This window comes from Pinus tabuliformis, chromosome J, assembly GCF_031772625.1.
Source record: "Pinus tabuliformis cultivar Carrire ecotype Pingquan chromosome J, CPIR1, whole genome shotgun sequence".
NCBI classification, from domain to species: Eukaryota; Viridiplantae; Streptophyta; class Pinopsida; order Pinales; family Pinaceae; genus Pinus; species Pinus tabuliformis.
Window position 1 is genome coordinate 1,052,183,626 of NC_142295.1, and position 19,925 is coordinate 1,052,203,550.

Sequence of the window (19,925 nt, forward strand, 5' to 3'; positions counted from 1 at the left end):
CTTTGACATTAGCAAATTCCAAGGGGGACAGAAGGCTACATAAGATCATCATAATGTCGGTTCTAACCCATTAAGAGGGCCTTATTGTCTTATGAAGAGGCCTAATTCCTCTACCCAATATCTTGCAATTTCAAATAACAATTATTAGACCCAAAAATCAATTTTTACTTTAACTAATAGTTTACTTAAGCATGCCACATTCATTTCTTTATCTCACTAGGAGGGATCTTCAAATAATGTGTAATCTAACAATAGAGGAGGAGGTTTTGGGAATTAGGCCCTATCATGGAGTTTAGTTAGGTGAGTTCACATGAACAAACTAGGTTTTTTTTTATTGTAGCTCATGGAATCCTCATTGACTTGAAGTCAAAGTTGTTGTGGACCAATGGAGACTCCCATGTAAGATAATTTCATGGATGTAGTAGTATGAATCCATCTTTATGGACTTCATTTATTATCCATAAATACATACTATTGGCATTATGGTTGGTTTTCATGTTGGCATTGATGTCAACTTGGTGGTGAGCTTGCTTGATGAGGTCCCTGATGTTTGGAAAATGTGTTTGGAGGTTATATAGGTCCTACACGTGCTTGAGGAAGTATTGGAGCAAGTGGCATTAGTTATGTGTTATGCAACCAAGTCACAAAATAGAAGAAAAGATAGAGCAACAACTTGAAAATTAGCCTCTTCAAGGGGGAAACCTCCTTTACATCACATAAATGAACAATTCTTGGATGATACAAATGATTAGACCTTCTTGATATATATAGGAGTATAAGAGGTCACAATATAATCAGAACATACATAACAATAATAATATAAGGGCACAAAAATAACAATAGTGGGCTTCTATGGGGCACAAAAAGAACAATATGGGGCTACACGGGCACAAAAATAAGAATAGGGGGCTACACTAACAATAACAATAAGGGGTCTGCACTAGTATTATAGGGGCCTAACATGCTCCTCTCCTTCAAAAAAGTGTTGTCCTCAACACTTGAGTAGTTTCGAATGCTTTTGTATAAAATTTTCATCCTCCCATGTGGAATCCCCAGCAAGTAATTTCTTCCACTTAATGAGATAGTTTGAAATTAATCTATTATGTAGCTATCGAGTTCTTGTTTCCGTGACTGCTTCAGGCTCAAATATGATTTTTCGTTCTTCGTCAAGTTCTAGCAATATTGTTTGAACTGGGATCTTGTCACTGATAACCTTCTTTAAGCATGAAACATGGAAAACTAGGTGTACTCGAGAAGATGAAGGAAGCTCCAATTTGTATGTCATAGTACTAATCTTTTACAACACCTTGTAAGGACCACAGTACTTAGGTGATAATTTATTATCCTTCTTAGCTTTTTGAAGATACATTTTTTTTGTATGGTTGTCTGCATAAAAATACCCAGTCGCTTACATCAAAACTTCTTTCACTACGATGCTGATATGCCTGTTGTTTCATTCGATTTTTCTCCAGAGTGAGGTTATCTTTTAAGAGTTGGAGAACTTGTTTTTGATGCTCGATGTGATCTTACACTGCATGAACCTTAGAATTTTCTCTTAAAGATGATGTGATGGACGGTGGATGATATCCATAAAGTTCCATAGATGAGATCATTTTTTCTGCAATGTCGAAGGAAGTGTTATAACACCATTTAGCCAGAGGTAATCACTTGACCCATTGTGTTTTTTATTAGATACAAAGCAATGAAGATATCCTTCCAAACATTTGTTTACTATCTTAGTTTTCCTCTAAGATTAAGGATGATAAGATGGGCTATGATCTAATTGAGTACCAAGAGAAGAAAATAATTCCATCCAAAAAATTCCAGTGAAAATGGGATCTATGTCATTTACAATAATCTTTGGGTTTCCATGTAGCTTGTGAATTGTTTCCATAAATGCAGTAACAATTGTACTGGCTTTAAAAGGATGAGATAATGCATAAAAGTATGCATACTTGGTAAGTCTATTAACTACCACCATGATGACACTCTTTCCTTTTGACTTAGGTAAACCTGTGATAAAATCCATTGAGACCTCCTCCCAATGCTGACTTGGAATGACTAAAGGTTGTAATAGACATGAGGTCTTAAATGTATCAACTTTATTTTTTTGGCAAACTAAACATTCTGCCACAAACTTCTGAAAATCAGATTTAAGGGCATCTAAAAAAAAATTCCTTCTTGACCATGTGGTAAGTTTTTAAAAATCCTAAGTATTGATTTTCCACAAATTTGGGTCTGGTTAGAGTCTTAAAATCACTGACGCTACCAAACCAAGAATATCAATCATAAAGCAGTAAATCACATATGCACAAAACATAGACAACTTTTTATTTTTTCAATCCAACTTCGTTATATTAACAACATATAATACAACAGTCTAGGGCTCTCGTACCAAGGATAATGGCCCTCATACATCCACTAGTACAAGACAAGATACTCTGACCTTCTGGTTGTAGCATCTAACATCTCCTCTTGGTCGTATAATGTAGTTGTCTGTTCCTTCGGCTCCCAATCTGAACCTCCTGCCTCTATCAATGCTCCAAGTCCATTTAGCCATTGAATCTTGGCTATCCAATCTGCTCTCTGGTTGTGCCTTCATCCATCAAGGCCACAACGCATTGAGAATCCTATTGAGTTGATCAAAACTCCACTTATGAACAACTCTAAATCTGCCCACTACTTCTCCTCAACTACTTTGGGACTTCATCCCACTATGGTCTTCCTGTGTTGCAATGATGAAGGCCAACATAGGGCACAAAGGGCTACCACCTGTCACTGAAAGATGTCCATCTCCTATAGTGAACATGGGCTAAGAGGAATTCCCTTCATCTGCTGCAGAAGTCCTTCTCCACACACATGCCTCGGGCTACATAATCTTGCTCTTGGTTGATCATACCCTTGAGCTTATCAACAACTGCCAGGCTAGCAGTCACCTTTGTCCATCAAGGTGCTGCACTTCAACTTCAACATGGAGACTAACACGTTGTCTTCCGGTAGACCATAAGTCTACAATCTCGTCCACACTTGGTCTTTTCTCACGTTGACCTCCAACAATCCTCGAGATACTAAGTTCATGTTGTAGCCTCTACTCCTAGTTGGGGAATCCACACACTTGGGAGACCCTTACACATGGTTGCCCACAGACTCCACCAATCTACTATGTGTCCTTACCTAGGACACCAGAAATCCATCGTACATGAGTTAATCTGCAACATACCTTGTTGTTGTCCTCTTGCCTCTTGATCTAATGTGATTGTGGTCACCTTGGCTCCTTGGTAGGCCTCCCAACAATTCACATGGGATCCACCAAACAACTCCTAAGGGTTGCTACAATCGACACATCAAACAAATCCTTGCAAGAGTCAACCCTTGACGCAATACACCTCTAAGCATGTTGTTATTCACCATGCTACACTATCTCTGTGGGATTTGTCACTAGGGCATCTAATCAATAGATATGTCCCCTGTCCTTGACTCCCATAGGTGCCTTTAACTGATCAAATATTGGTCAATACAATGACACAAAAAACATCAAATTCTACTCCAAAAGGCATACATCAATTCATAGTTTTAGGGCTCTCTGTTTGCTGCATTGTTGGACTGGTTAGGGCACTCTAATATCACTCATGACAACCTTCAAAATTTGGCCAGAATATCCCTCCACAAGTGCAGTTTCCTTTCTAAGAGGGGAGGAAATCCTTAGCTACAATGTTGGGTTGTTCCAACCCCATTCCACCCTTCAGCCTCCTCTTATCCACCGTGGCTTGCAACAACAAGTTGTCCCTTAGCTGTGACAACCCTTATAAGGGCTAAATTCCTTCACCTAAACACCCTAAAACAGTCCCCCCACCTCTCGTCCTCTAAGATATGGGCTACATCCCTCTTCAACAGCTCCTCAGCCTCCTGAAATAGCCTCCTAACACCTCGTTGTTCTCTTCTTGGTTTGTTGTGGCTATGCAGAAAAATCTGAACCCTTTCCTTGTGTTTGTTGCCCTTAAATGGATCCTAAATTGTTCAGAAAACACCCTAAGAAACTCGGCCTTCCTGCAAGGTTTACTTGGCTTCCAAACGGTCACTAAGATACCTAAACACAACCTCTTCTCCTTCATTGGAATCAGGCCTAACCTGCTACCCTAAAACAAAAGTAGTCTCCTCCTTCTTGCCTTAATCAAGTTCCTCTCCTTGTGCCTCCAATATGATTAGAATTACTCCACTCGTCCTCAATATATATCCTTTAAGGCCTCCAACGAGTAATTTAAAGCGACACCTCTATTTGATTTTCTCAAGTCAGCGTACTTTAAAAATCAATAATTATGTCAACTTCAAAAATTCATATCTCCCAAATGGAAACTCAAATTTGGACAATTTTTGATGCATTGGAATCATCTTTCCGAGAACTATCATCATCATCCATCACATGCCATAAATCCATCATGGATTTGTCCCAAAACACGATGGCTTCCAAAATCCCCAAGCTTGGGTCCTCAAGCCCACAAGGCCATTTGTGGTGCTTTGACTTCCAACCCTCGAATGCTAGGGCTTGGAGTACCTCCCAAGCTACACAAAAAATCAACACAGAGTGCCCTCCTAAGGCAGAGATGTGCACTTGCAAAAGAATATTTTCTTTGAGTTTGGAATTCTTACAAAGATATAAGCAATCTTTGTACCATAATGAATCATTTTTCCAGCTAAATGTACTAGATGTACTGGGATCTTGCTGTAACTTTTGAATGAGTGTCCACACCTCTTCGTCATTATTTCATTCATCCCTTGCTTCGGTTATCTAATCAGGTTATATAAAATAAAATGGAACAAAGTAATACTTCCACATCCTCATCCTTTCTTGAGATTGCATCTGCAACAACATTTTTCTTTCCTTTTTTGTAGATGATTTCAAAGTCATAACCCAACATATTTGTGACCCATTTTTGCTACTCTTCTGAAGATAATCTTTGTTCCAAAATGTATTTTGTTTTTGTAAGTTAGTATAGAAGATTTATATTACTAGAAAACCATAGAGTAAAAGAAAATTAGTTGGCCTACCAGATTGGAAACCAAACCAGCTACAGTAAAAGATAGTGTTGACCACACATTTAACCATACATTCCATAAGGTTTTTCTGTCTCTAGTATCCCTTAAACATATCTACAAAATTAAATTTTCTACCACTGATAACTATCATTTTATAGCTTAATCTCAGTCTGTCTATCATTCTGTCTACATATTCTGAAGCTACAAACCCAATTAGCACAATATAACTACTATCTGGCCTAAGCAGTCATGCGACTAAACTAAGCAAAAAAATGGACAAAGTCATAATCATTTGACAACAAACATTGGTGTTATTTATTCCAGACCTATTTCAGTCACAGGCGTTGCTCCTTCCAATGGATTTGCTGCAAATGCCAACCCCACTCCTTGAGTCATCTGTTGACGACCACCTGCTCCTGTAGTCTGCCTTACATGATATTTCATCAAACGGGTCAGATCTCCTTGTTCTTGCCCTAGCCTGATATCTAGGCTGTGGATATATTTCAGGTAGATGGAGAACATCTTATTCATGTCTCCAATCCTGTCATCTTTCAGTCGCTCTATATTCACCAGCCTTTTGAGGGTCTCTTCTATAGCTTTTAGTCTCTGGTCAATCACCTTCAACTGGAGTTGGTTCTATTTTCAGTATTTTTAACATTCCAACAATGTTAAAATACATTCGTGCGAGTCTAGGGACATCTTCCTTCTCATTTCCCCTTTCCATTGATCTTTGCAGAATCATTATTACCATGGTCCTATTCTAGTACTCCTCCCCTCTAGGATTTGTACTTCTCCACTCCTAACGCCACCCTTTCCAATTAATGTGACATTCTGACGGACTATTGTTTGAAGCTAAATTCCTTTCCCTCCCATCACCAGTCGTCACTTCTTTTGTATGCTCTAAACATGCACCCCTTCTCATCTCCCTAAGAGCCACTACCTATCTTACCATAATAAACATTATTAATTTATATCTCCAAGTGGGTCTCTATCATGATCCGAGCCCACCCCTTGCCTGTCTCCCTTCCTTCCTGACGTGGAGTAATCTCGCTCTGCCAGTGTTCTGACATATTCCTTTAACTAACCCTCTGACAAGTCCTCCCACGCCACCTCAGTAATCGACTTGGTCCTCTCTACCCCTACATTTTACACCCTGTCTGCTAACGCATTAGCTGAGAAACGATCCAAGGTGAACTCCACAATTTTCAGCCCCTCCATGTGTCCTAGTATCTGTTGGATTATCCGGGTGAGGCACCAATTCTTCGTGACTTTTCTCAGTTGTGTGCCACATTGCAGCAGACGTGTCTCTTGGATAGCTAGGACATAATACCTTCGACTATCACATTCACCATTTCTTCCCTGTGTAATGTTTCCAACCCATGCTCTAGGGCCTGGAATTTTGCTGCATTGTTCAAAGCTTGTCCCATATTGATGAAATATAGTCTTCAAATTTTACCTGTCTAGTCCCGAATGATCCCTCCAGCCCATGCCTTTCCTGGGTTTCATTTGGACACCCCGTCAAAGTTCAGTTTAAGAAAACCTTCCAGGGGAGCTAGTGTTATCAGGAAAACTAGTGTCCATTCAGAGCTGCCAGCCCCACTAAGACTGGTAGCTATCTTAGAAATAAACAAACTAAAGTTACTTGCGTTTCCCTTTATGAGAGATAGATGACAGAGAAGCAGAGAGTACCAACCTCAGTCTTTCACTTGGCTCCTTGCTTGTTTCCTCCCTCCTTTGATAGAACTTCGCCACTCCTTCCTTACTTGTCCCGCTTCAAAGAACACCTGTAGAGTCAAAGCAGTATAATACCATCAAAGCATAGAGATCTATAACCATAAACAATATAGGATGAGATGTATATTAACCATAAAAATGCATATATCAATACAAGATTCAGAGATATACAAGAATATGGAGGAAAACTCAAATAGATTTATTGATAGAAGTAGTAGAAGAGAGGATTACAACCCATTGGTTTGACCCAGTGCCATCCTCCCAGCATGAAAGCCCTCTTCACCTCATGAAAAGCTAGATCACCCAACAATACAATGTTGCATAGAGAAACCAACAACACTTCCTTACAAAATACAAAATTCCAGCCTTTGGATCTCTAGGATGAGGGATCCATATATAGATATTTGCAGGTGGGTGAGTCAGCTTCTGGGATTTTGATTAGTGTCATCTCTCTGATAGTTCTTAGTTCCACTTGGAGATTTCATGATCTCTTACTCATCCCTGGGCGAATTCAGAGAGGCAAGTGTCAAATGGGCAGTTTCTAGAAGATTCTCTGGGTTTCCACCTATCCAACTGCCTCTACCATTTGTCTGCTCTCGCTCATCACACCCTACAGAAGAGATTTTTAGTATGCATCGCACTTTTTGCATGTGGTAGGTGAAATGCATCGCACCCTTAGCACTGAGCAGTCTATATGGTCTAGTTTTGACCGGTTCTGAGTAATTTTTCAGGGAGAAATTCTGGGAGATAATGTAATCAGCTGACCTTGCTCCTTTAGGGTATGAAACAACACTTTTAGGGGCTTATATGCCCTTGGTTTATGGACATATGTGATTGGGGTTGTAGTGCCCAAATATGTCTATAACAGTTTCCCCCTAAAGCATGAGGTCGTAAATCTTCTGATGTCGAGTGAAATGCTTTATCGTGAGGATTCGAGGTTTTTTGAACTGGAAGGTGACCTGTAATAAGATACAATACAATACATTATCTTCATAATATTTTCATGATCTAGCTGAGGAAGGCATTCCCATGGTCAGCTTTATAAATTCATTTTCATGTACGTAGGACAGACAACCGTTTGTATGGCAGAATGATGATTCTGGTAGAGCCATCATCCCTTAGCTTGGACGATTATCTGTGCAACTATGATGTACATTTGATGTCTTTATTTTTCCTGAATATATCATAGCCCGGATGGATGAAACTAGATCTGGGGTCTTCAAACTCGTTCAATCTTCGCTCGAAGTACAAGTCAATCCATGTGAAAAGATGTTCTGGTGTCGAACATGGAAATACATTGTCTGATTACCAGCGAATGTTGTAAGCTATTAACAGGCGTGAGAGGAATCACCGATAATGATAATGACCCTCAAGGTACTGCAGTACAATTCACGTGGTGTGAATATGAGACTTGATGTTGAACACCATGCAAAATCTTTCGGTCGAAGGCCATTGATGTAAACCTGTCGCCAGAAGTGAGAAACTTGCCATTGAGGCATGTAAGCTTCAAAGTACTGAAAGGGTTGTTCCTAAGTCGACTTCTTGGATAATGAGCTGATGTCGACAAGAAGTGACCTGTCGTAGGAGGGCCTTAATGAATCCCACATCTACGACACGGAATGAAGCAAATGATTTTGTGGAGGTGAAAACAATCTGATGATACAAGGTTTAGGGTGGCGGTCATGAAAGAATGAAGTGTGAAGGTATTGTAGCGGATGAGACATAAGCTGGGTTGGTGGATTCTTTGAGCGACTTCTCTTGAACATATCGGCGACACTGAAATGGATTGGTAGCGTTAACCCCAAAAAATGGATGGTACGGAGGACCAATGGTGATATGACCAATGAACGGAATAACCCAACCCGACTCAATCATGGTGATGGAGTGAAAGTGTCATGTTCAAGAGCGACTTGCTACCAATAAAGTTTCTTTAAGTTTTCTTCCCAATTTTTCCCCAGTCATTGCTAACCAGTACCTCTTTATTTTTGTCAAGCTTGAGGAGGATAACATATGCTTGTTCTATAATTTTCCCTTCGAGCAAACCTATCACTATGTTTTAACGAGCCTAGCGACAATGAAACTCGCTCTTGTTTGCATGCACAAGTTTGTCGCTATTGTTTTAACGAGTTTAATGACAAAGATAACTCGGTCCTTTTCAATTTTAGAGAGTCTAAAAAGAGACAGAAAGGCAACCCCAGTATTCCTTTTTCGTAATATAATCCCTTAAGTCCAAAAAAGTATAAAATAATACGAAAGGGATGACTTTTTGATAATTTTAACGAGTCAAACAAGACAAACGCTCGATCTTTTTGTGTAATGATCTCTCAGGTCCAAAAAGATTAAAATCTAGAGGAGGGATGGCACTTCCGATCACCTTAACAAGCTGGAGAGACCAATTGCTCGGCACTCTTTTTATATTTTATGAGTCAGATGAAAAGAGCTTAAAGTAGACTTGTTTTTTGAGGAACGAGTGATATTTTCGGATAGCAGCTGGTTCTAGGTAAGGTTTGGAACTTTTCAATCATGGCAGTGTAAAGAAGGTGGCTAATAGAATCACTCGTCGCAGCTGTTCCTCAAAAGGGGTAAACAATCAAATGGAGGTGTATGATCGGCTGAAAAAGAGTGGAGGTGATGGTAAGAACACAACCAAGGTTCAAAAGCTGATAATTATGCGATCGCAATGGTTATTTACCGAAGGTGGGTTCATTTTTTAATGAGCTTAAACTCTGGTGGAACATATGCTCATTGCTAGGTTTATTTTTTAACGAGCTTGAACTTCGCGTAAAATTGTTCATGATAATGGTCAGATATGTTTGATTCATTGTTAACACTATGTTCTCTTGACAGTTGTGCTACCTATTCAATTGCTCCATCAAACTGATTAGAAATGTACATACATGCTTGAAAATGAGTAAAAAAACTAATACCTTACTTGAATTACGTGAGTAATAACATAAAAGTAGTTTTTACCTCTCATTTTACCATTTCATTCAAATTTGGGATTGTTGGAGCTCTGGAGGTGTTCTTCCCCCTCGAATTTCATCAGTTGATTCCGGGAGATTCTGTGGATGATTTTCAGCGCCGTTTGGACCAGGTAGGAGCTAAACTTGAGCTCTTCAATTGCATTCTTTCCTTTTCTGATTCTGAGCATGTTTTCTTGCTTTTCTAAGCCCCTGGGGTTTGAACATTTTGTTCTCTCCCCATTGCACCTAGTACACATCGAAAGGTGCGATGCATACTAAGCTGGCCATTGGCTAGTCAGTATGCATCCCACCTAGTACACAGCTAGGGTGCGATGGGCGCAAGGAGGAAAGTTTGTGCACTAATTTTTCATGGAAATTTTTCCTGTTTTTTGCCAAATCAGGATCCTAATTCTTCTCTTGTTTGTTTTTCATAGATTCATCAAAGCAAGATGGTCATTACATGGCGTGAATGTGAGTATGAAGAAGAGGATATGATTGCCCTACATGATCCAGGTATGGTAACTGCATTGCGGAACCGTGGTTTTCTCAAGTTCTTCCGCATATCTAGCATGAGGCAACAAATGAACTTGTTGCAGTATTTTCTCGATGCATGGGATCCTACCAACCAATTGTTCCAGATTAGAGGTAAATCCATCCCTTTGACTGTTGAGGACATCTACTTTTTGACTGGTTTATCGAGGCGTGGTGCCTCTCTCTCACTATCAGGTTCCGCCCGTGGGGGCGAATCCGTGAGGGATTACATTTTCCAATATTGTAGAGATGGATCTCAGCTGAGCATGGATGGCAAGATTAGTATTAGAGACGTCACTGACCGGTCCTTGAGGACTATCTTATTCACCTTTGCTAGATTGGCTAGTAGTGCGACTCTTCACTTCGCCAACAGGTCCTATATGCTGTATGCCTTGAACCAAAGGTATTCAATTGGTGTGATGCAGTACTTCCGATGATAAAAGAATAGATTACCAAGGTGAACAATGGAAGATCAAAGAAATTTGGTTATGGTTCTATTCTAACTACTTTCGCCTTGGAGAAGATCCCACTGATGCAGCTACAGTACATTTCACTCGGAGTGCCAGCGCCGACAGAACCACGGATGCAAAGATGGGTTGATCTCATGGCCAGACTTGTTGGTCAGTCGCATATTTCATTCTTTGATGCCTTCTTTGAGTGGTTCAACCGTTAGCAGATGGTCTATGCTGAGTATCCATATGCCGGGATGTATTTCCGGGGTGACCCAGATTTGGTGCTACCGGCTGGCGAGTAGTGGGGTGTTATAGATAAAAGATCTCTGACCATGTCCCTGTTTATTGCTTTTATAATTTTCTTGTGTTTCTTTAAATGTTATCAAGACTAATCAAAACTCGTGTTCGTGCAAATATTGGACCAGTGCGACTAGCAGTGCATCGTGGGTAGCAGTTGCCATTCCAGCAAGAGAGGTTGTAGGGAGGGCTGTCCTTCGCGATCTGGATGTAGCCGAGACCCTTGCAGTATTGCAGGATCAGATTGAGGGCCTCACCCTTGGTATTCCGGGTGTGAGGACCGATGAGTTACCTCTAAGATTACAGCGCCATACCACTAGCGTGTCGAGCCGATGGACTAGGCTCTTACGTATGATCGCACAAGCGGTGACTTGTTATCACCAACACCATTAGTTTAGGGTGCTTCCTTGCATTTTTTAGTTTTTGGGTCGTATGACTAATTCTGTCCTAGACGCAGCACATTATGTAAAAACTATAAAGAGTTATATATATTTTTGATTTTTGGAGCTTTATTTTGGTTAAGTTATATGATCCTGATGCAAATGTTGATGAAATGCTTTTCTTTTATAAATGTTGCAAATGTATATCTAACACATAATTTTCTAATGAATCAGTTAATGTGTTTAAGTTTATGGAAATGTGTTGATATTGAATAGAATCAAACTGCCTTTCCAAAATCCTGACCCTTAGGAACATATGATAGATAGCTGGATTCCAATCGGAATAGATGCCGGTAAGCTGTAGAATGACGAGTTGTGAGTCTAGCCTGACGACAAGTCGGCGTATGCCATGTGCGATGGCATCAGAGAGGAGCTCTATCAACGTGCTATATTTAGCGATGTTGTTCGTTGATCGACCAATACATACCCCTCTGAAACTCACTAACTTGCCGCTTGGATCAAAGATGACCCAGGCTGCAGAAGATAGGTTTCGCGTACTACGACTAGCTCTGTCGACATATCCAAAAATTATTCCAATAGGTTTGACATCTGCAACAAATGAAAAAGTGGATTACCTAACCAAAACGATCACTCTTTATGAAAACAAAAACATAACAAAAACATGTGAAAAGATTACTATGCTTAGTTAAGCATAGTAACGCTTAAGGTACAACCTGTTTCGGGGTTGCGACAGTGGAATCCCATCGTAATCTACTAGCTCGTAGGCTCTTTTTGCTAATACACACTTAACAATATAGGGACCCATCCACAATGATTGGAACTTACCTGCTCCCAATTTATCGGATTCCTGATCGTAAAGTAAGACCAGGTCACTTTCTGAGAAGACACGGGGTTTGAAATTCTTGTCAAATTGCGCCTTGACTCGTTTCTTATGTGCTTCGTAGCCAAGGCGGTGTCACGACGGGTTTCATCCAGTTGGGTTAATTCCAAGAAACGAGCCTCTTCTTCTGAAGTTTTGGGGAGAAGGTCGACTCTGAGCTTGAGAGATGAAATTTCGCACTGAACTGCTAAGACCGCTTCCAGGCCATACACCAGCTGAAAGGGTGTAAATCCAATCGCATTTCTCACCGATGTCCGGTATGCCCACAAGGCTAAGTACAGGATTAGGTGCCAACTCCGTTTATGGACTCCAATCATCCTTTGCAGCATGCGCTTCAGGACTTTGTTGATCGCCTCAACTTGCCTGTTAGCTTGCGGATAATATGAAATAGAACTGTCGTGGGACAGTCCTAATTTGGTAGCCAATTCAACCATCATGTGATTGCGGAAATGCGATCCATGATTTGTGACTATAGCTTGTGGAACATTGAATCTAGAGACTACATGATTGAAAAAGAAAAGAGCAGTCGTTTCCCCGCTATTGTTTAATGTAGGCATCGCCTTGGCCCATTTCGTAAAATAGTCAATTGCGATTACGATATACCCATGCCCCTCGGCCGAGGTGGGGTTACATGTCATGAAATCTATGCCCCATTTGGTGAATGGCCCAACAGCAACTACTAGATGCAGAGGTGCGGGTGGTATTTTGGTTTTGAGGTCGAAGATTTGACAATCATGGCAACTTCTGACTGCGGTTATGCAATATTTGAACATTGTTGGCTAGAAATAACCTGCTCGTAAAATCTTTTGTGCTGTAGTGTAACCAGATTGATGCCCCCGCACGTGCCTGAATGACAATCATTCAAGACTTTTTTGGCCTCCTCATGGGTGAGGCACCTTCGCAGAACTATATCGATACCACGACGGTAAAGTGTATCACCGACGATCATGTAGTCTTTTGCTTGGTATCGAGTACGTTGTTGTTCTGAGCAAGAGGTATTAGGCCTATATGTTTGGGTTTGGAGATAGATGATTATATATCCATACCACAGATCGCTCAACGACATCAGAAACAAAGATTCATCCACGATTGATGCTCTGGATGTTGAATCGTTGGACGATGATGGGAAGTCACATAGTAACTCCGCGAAAACTAGAGATTTCTTTGATTTGGATTTTACAAATTCCAGATCAAACTCTTAAAAAATGGCTATCCATTTCCAATATTTGCCCCCAAGTAATTGACACAACAGAATGTAATTCATTGGGTTGCAATCTGACAAAATGGTAGTTTTTCGAAAGAGTATATAGTGTCGAAATCTCTGTACTGCTTGAACAGTTGCAAGAGCCAGATTTTCGACATAAGAGTACTTGCTTTCTATATCATTTAATTTTCGACTTAAATAATAGACAGGATGTTCAATTCCATTGTCTTCTTGAACTAAAACCATTGTGATGGTCGTATCTGCTGCAGGTAGATATAGGTTAAAGTATTTTTGATAGTCAGGAGCGTACATTAATGATGTTTTTATTAGGGATTCCTTTAGAGCATCAAAGGAAGCTTGTGCAACCTGATCCCAGTTGAAGGGCACTTCTTTTTTCAAAAGACGCGTATAACCTTTAGCAAGTTCGGCGTAATTTGGAATGAACCTCCTCAGAAAGTTTGCTTTCCCTTGGAGTTTCTGAATCTGAAGCAAATTTGAAGGTGGAGGCATATCGACGATCGCTTGAACCTTACATGGGTCGAGATGAATCCCATCCTTTGAAACCACAAAGCTAAGTAAATGACCAGAACTGACACAAAACACACACTTGTGCGGATTGAGTCGTATCTTGTAGTGTCGGCAACGTAGAAATATAGCTCTCAAATGCTGTGGATGATCAGTCCGCTTTCGCAAATGAGCTAGAAGATCGTCGAGATATGGTTGAACGATGTTCTTGGTTTCCCCTGCATTCTTTAAACCAAAAAGTAGCTTGCGGTACGCGAATGTGCCCCACGGACAAATAAATGAAGTCTTTGACTGGTCCTGTGGGCAGATATTTATTTGATTATACCCGGAAAATCCATCCATAAACAAAAATATTTCGCATCTGGCGCATTCATCAATTATCTGGTCGATGAAGGGTGTAGGGTAGTTGTCCTTTGGACAAGTGGTGGGCTCCAGTATTGCAACAATAATGCTGCAACTCCTGGGACTCCCCTATTTACTCTTATCAACCTGGTAGTTCGTAACAAACTTGGAAGCGATGGTGCTGTATGCACAAGTACTAGCTCTTGCCACAGCTATCACTTGGTCAGCTGGCACAAGTCCACTAGGAGCTTAAGCCAACTTCTATGAGCTCTGAGAAGAAGCTTTCTAACTGATGGATGGAAGCTAACTCAAAGGAGGCTAATCTATTTGCAGAAAGAGACTGAAAAGCTAAAAGGAAACACAAACCTTAACAAACCCTAATTTTACTATCTAATCCTATTGAAGCGGGAAAGAGGATGAAAGCTACTGAAGGAGATTCCATTGACTTCTAAGAAAGTGAAATGCATGTGTCTAAGCTACTTCTGTAGTAAAATCTGGAAAAAATGTTAGAAAATTATATATTATGGAGCAATGGAACACATAAAATATTGCAGAAATATAAACACAGAAAGCGCATAAAACAAGAGAGACACAGATATACGTGGTTCACCCAGTTTGGGCTATGTCCACCCCGAACAGCCAGTCCTTCCTTTCTATTATCCAGCAAAATGAAGAGACACAACCTACAGCAGATCCGCTATAATATCCTCTATTTTCTCTCATAGTCTCACCTCTCTATTTCCCGCTCACAGAAATACACATCTATCACACAACCTCAAATACAATGCCCTCATACAAAGAGAGGGGTTTCCTTCTAGGGCAAAAAACCCTAAACTAAACATAAGTTATACCGTTAGATCATCCGCCTAATCAATGGCCCAGATTGACTAGAAATTACTATACTTTTACAAGGCAATTTTACAGCTGTTTTTAGCTTCGGGGGCGCTGCCCCCGAAACCCCCTGCCAGGGGGGGGGGCTCCCAAAGGTCGCAGCCGCCCCCCCTGGACCCCCCCTGCAGCGAATATTTTACGGGCGGCGTTGCCGGCCCCATTTCGAACTGGGGTCCAATGTGGTGATACCTTTGAATATAGAAGATAATCAGGCTCCACACCCAACAAAAAACTTCTTTTTGTATTTTTGTGTAAAGTGTCAGAATTGTCACGCATGTGCTTTAACTAGTTTTTGACTGTGCAGAGGTGGATTGGCGAGAGGAAATTCTTGCAAGAGGTTGGGAAGGTTAGGAGAGGGCCTAAGGGGTCCCTAGCACCCTTCCAGAGAGTTTCACCGATTTTGGCTATCAAGAAACCGCTTTTGTGAGCTTCTACATGAAGTCTGCAGGGGTTCTACAGGATGTTCTGTATTTTCTACAGGATGTTTAGAAATGGGATTTTGGAGGGTGGATGGAGAGAGAAAGCCGAAGAAGTGAGTATGGAGGTAGGACAAGGGTGTGAGGGGGTCCAGGACTTGGTGGATTGAGCTGAGGAGAGATGAGGATGGCTAGATTTATTCAAGGAGGAGTGGAGCAATGTTGCACAAAAATATGGAAAGTGAGGGAACGTAGCAAATGTGAGGCAAGAATCAGAGTTAGGGGATGGAGCAGATGGGATTGATGGAGTACGGGTATATGGGGAGGTTTTACAGGTGCTCCACAAGTTACTTCTCAAACTGAACAAACAATGACTTGGAAAACCAATGACCTAGCTACCTTATTCTAATCTGGCTTAAGTAACAGCAAAAGAAATGAACAAAAGTTTATTTGCAATGAAATCACGTGAAATAGTTATGCAACTTGAGCAATCATGAATCTGAATGCTTAACCACAACTAGTATCAAATTTTGCAAATGAGAATCTAACACTAATGATTGCATGGTGAGGCAAAGACAATGTTTTTGTTGGCAGCAAGGTCACCTTTGTCCTAGCTCATGATCCCATTGAGGGAGAGGTGAGATCAGAGGTCCTTGATGGCCTTTTTTTGAAGATCTTTCCTGTTAACAACCTATCAACTCAATCTGAACATAAAAAGCTTTTCTAATCATCAACAATGACCTAGGTAACCAGCAAGATTTTAATCTACTTAACAGAAATTATTTTGCAAAGACATAAAAAGCAAATAACAGTACACAAAAGGAAGCCTTGGCACAAGGGTTGGGCCCAACCCCAAGAGCTAGAGGCTCTTAAGAAAAACTCAGAACTGATGCCAAGTAAAGCTGCTCTTCATTACTAAAAAATAATCATGTCATAAGAAAATTATACAACAATAGCTACAAAAATGAGCTGAGATAATGATAGCACTATAGTGCAAAACCCAACAGTTCCAAAAGTAAACGATGAAGGTTGAAGCCTTCCTATTTATGCACTATGAGGGTCCTAGCAGCCCTCCTTAACTCAAGGGGCTTGGCTGTTCAAACTTCCAGTGAATAGTCACTCTTCACAAAGCTGCTCGGCCACCTTTAGGATTCGTTTTGGTGGCCCGCTGAGCTCCGAGTTGAGGGTGGAGATTTCGAGGAAGGGCCATTTAATGCAAGAGACACCCTTACTATGAATCCTCACCCTTGTTCCTTCATGCTTGGCTGTCACCTGGCTCATAATTGCTTGGCCTTGTTCCAGAATTTGTCCAAAAAACCTGAAATAACCACGTATTAGCCTCCTTGGTAAAGTGACCACCCTCATTTGTTCAAATAACATAAACATACTCAAAAAACATGCATAATCTATGAAAAATGGTGGATTGATGAAGAACAATAGGCAAAATGAGCCCAATAAGTTACCCATTTTTGGGGCTTATCATCACCCCCCTGCTAAATGGGTTGCTCATCCTTTGAGCAACTAATCTAGCTCATCATCCTTTATAGCTTTGACCGCCTCCTTCATGTCCCAGGCCTTCGCGGTGATATCTTCTTCTCGGTCATGAAACCCTGATTTCCTTTCCACTTCCTCCCACTGTCTACTTTCCTCCTCTTCCTTAACTCCTTCTAGCAATCCCAAAAGCAAGGGAGGACTGAATTTCAGGCCGATCCAATTTTCCTGCAAATTTTGCATCGATTGTTTGTAGAAAGGTACCCTTGCCAAGGCCTCCCTCATCCTGGTGGGAGAGTGGTATTCTTTTATCTTCAAGCTGTGAGGCAGTGTGTTCCACCGCCTTGTGCAGGCATGAAGGAATTTATCCCCCAACAGTGTCTCCATTTCCTCAAAGTGGGCAATAGCTTGAGCCTGTTGCTCAATGTATTCTGGTAAATCCTGAGGGCTGTTGGCCAAGTGCTGGTGGGCGCTTATCACTACTGAGGGGTCCTCCGGCTCTGCTCTGATCATTAGTGGCTCACTGAGTTCCCTGCTCATAATATTGCGGACCTCTTCTGCTCTCTTTTCCTCATGATTCATCCAGGAGGCCATGGCCATAATTTTGACATCTCCTACCACAGTGTTGGGATCCCATGAATTCATGTTTGGAAGGGCTAAGTTATGCAAATAAAACTATGATAATTTGGCCTTGTCCTCTAATGAGCTACTGTCACATAAAGCCACAAATTGATGATAATTTTGAAATGGAGTGATGCCCCTTTGGGCCAAGGTGTTAATCTGAAACTACAACCACTGATCCTTAAGGTATAGGGCGTATGATTTGGCAAGCTGCCTACACTGCAAAGCTTCCATCGCCCAGATGACCATGCAGGACAGTTGGGCCTCCTTTTCTTATACCTGTTGTTTCAGAGACTGTATCTCTTGGCCTGCTTGCAAGTCCTTCTCCTGTAGCTATCTAGTTAGTGTCTCAATTTCAGCCTGCAACCCTTCTCTTCTCTGTTGTTCATCAGGGGTTTCTTTGTCTGTTGTGGGCTCCTCCTGTTGCTGTTGTTCTCCCAAGATGTGAGGCCTATCTTCCTTATGCTGTCCTTGTAGTTGTAGTTGCTGTTTAAGCAACTCATTTTCTTCCTGTAGCTTGGCCCGTTGGCTGCTTTCCACATGTCGTACCATAGCCAATTCCTTTCTTGCCTCTTTGAGTTGTTCCTCCAGGGGACCTATATCTGCCACACCCTTGGACTTAGCGATCTTCATCCAAGTGTGGGTCCTCACTCTCTCTTCTTCTAGTGCAAGGAAAAGTGGCACTGCGAATTTTTGGGGAATGATCTTTTCGGCCTCTAACAAGTTATAGTAGGAGCCCAAGCTGAGCTAGGGGCTAGGTTCCACAATGTTCTCCACCTTTTCTTCCTCCTGTGGTGATTTAGCTGCCTCTCCTTCCATTTCTTCGGTCTCCTTTAGCCTAGCCAGTGTTTCCTATAGAACAGTCTCAGCATCCTGTAGAGAGGTCTTTGTGTCCAACATTTTCATCCTTTCTCTCTAGGTGGATGTTTTCAGGCTTCCCCATTCATAGGTGATGGATGCCTTTGAAAGCGACCTTTCCTTTTGTTTAGCTGGGGTGTCCACAATCGTAATTGTCTCTTTTGACTGTGGCTCGGGTCTGCCAATTTTTATTCGCATGCTCCTTCTAGCCTTAAAATACATGGAAGGCTCCCTTTTTCGCTTCCCTTTTTGCTTTGGAGATGTGCTTAGGGTAGCCAACACTGCTGCCACCTCCCTAGCCAAAATCGCAGGCAATTTCTCCCTTTGCTACTTCGTTTCCAGGCTTCCTGTAGAAAGTCCTGTGTCAACTGTTTTCATGCTTCCTGTAGAAACAGTTTCAACTGTTTCGGTCTGCTTGGCTGGATGTGTCTTTCCTTTTAATTTCTGTGTGGTTGCCTTGGTTGTGCCCTCCTTTGTTTGGACTTTTTCAGTCCTCTCTGCTCTGCTCTACAATCATTTCTCCCTTAGTGTTTGTGCCTTTGTTCCTCCCACAGTTTTGGGCTCAGTAACTTTACCTTTCCCTCGTTTCTCTTCTTGTTCTTTCTGTGGTGGTCTGTCCTGTGTTTCTTTATCACTGGCTTTCTCCTCTGCCTCAATGTGTTCCCTTTCTTCACTACTGGATGAAGTGAGTTCCTCGATCAGAATTTGAATATCATCATCCCTCGACATGTTGCGGAAAATCTCCCAGGAGAGAGGGACAATGTAGGTATGGAGGGCATCTTCCACTAGAAGCTTGATAAGCCCATGATGGGCTAGCTGATCCGATGTCCCTTCCTTCAATTTGGTGCCACACTCAATTAATGATTGCAGGAGAAAATAGGGGATGCTTAACTTCTGTTCTGGAAGTAAATCCATCCCATGTCTGAGTTCACTCAGCAACCGGAAGTGATAGCCGTAGACAATATTGAACCGCCCTCACAGGTAATGTATTTCATGATCTAGAAGCTAACTTCGCTCCAAAAAGGATGTAGGCTGGCTCTCCAGACCCCGTTCTTGTCTTCTGCAAACTGTTCCTCTGGTAGGAAGAATTCTTTCTTGGCTTTTAGGCCCAATGCCCTCTCCTCTTTGCTCCAGGGTATCCCCAATGGCAAATCAGTAACTCGACTAATGAGTTGTGGGGTAAGCTTTAGGGTCAACCCTATGAAATTCACAGTGGCTAGTGTCTTTGATTTAGGTTGCAGGGACATTAAGAACTCCTTCGTTATCTCATCGTCATGACCCTGAA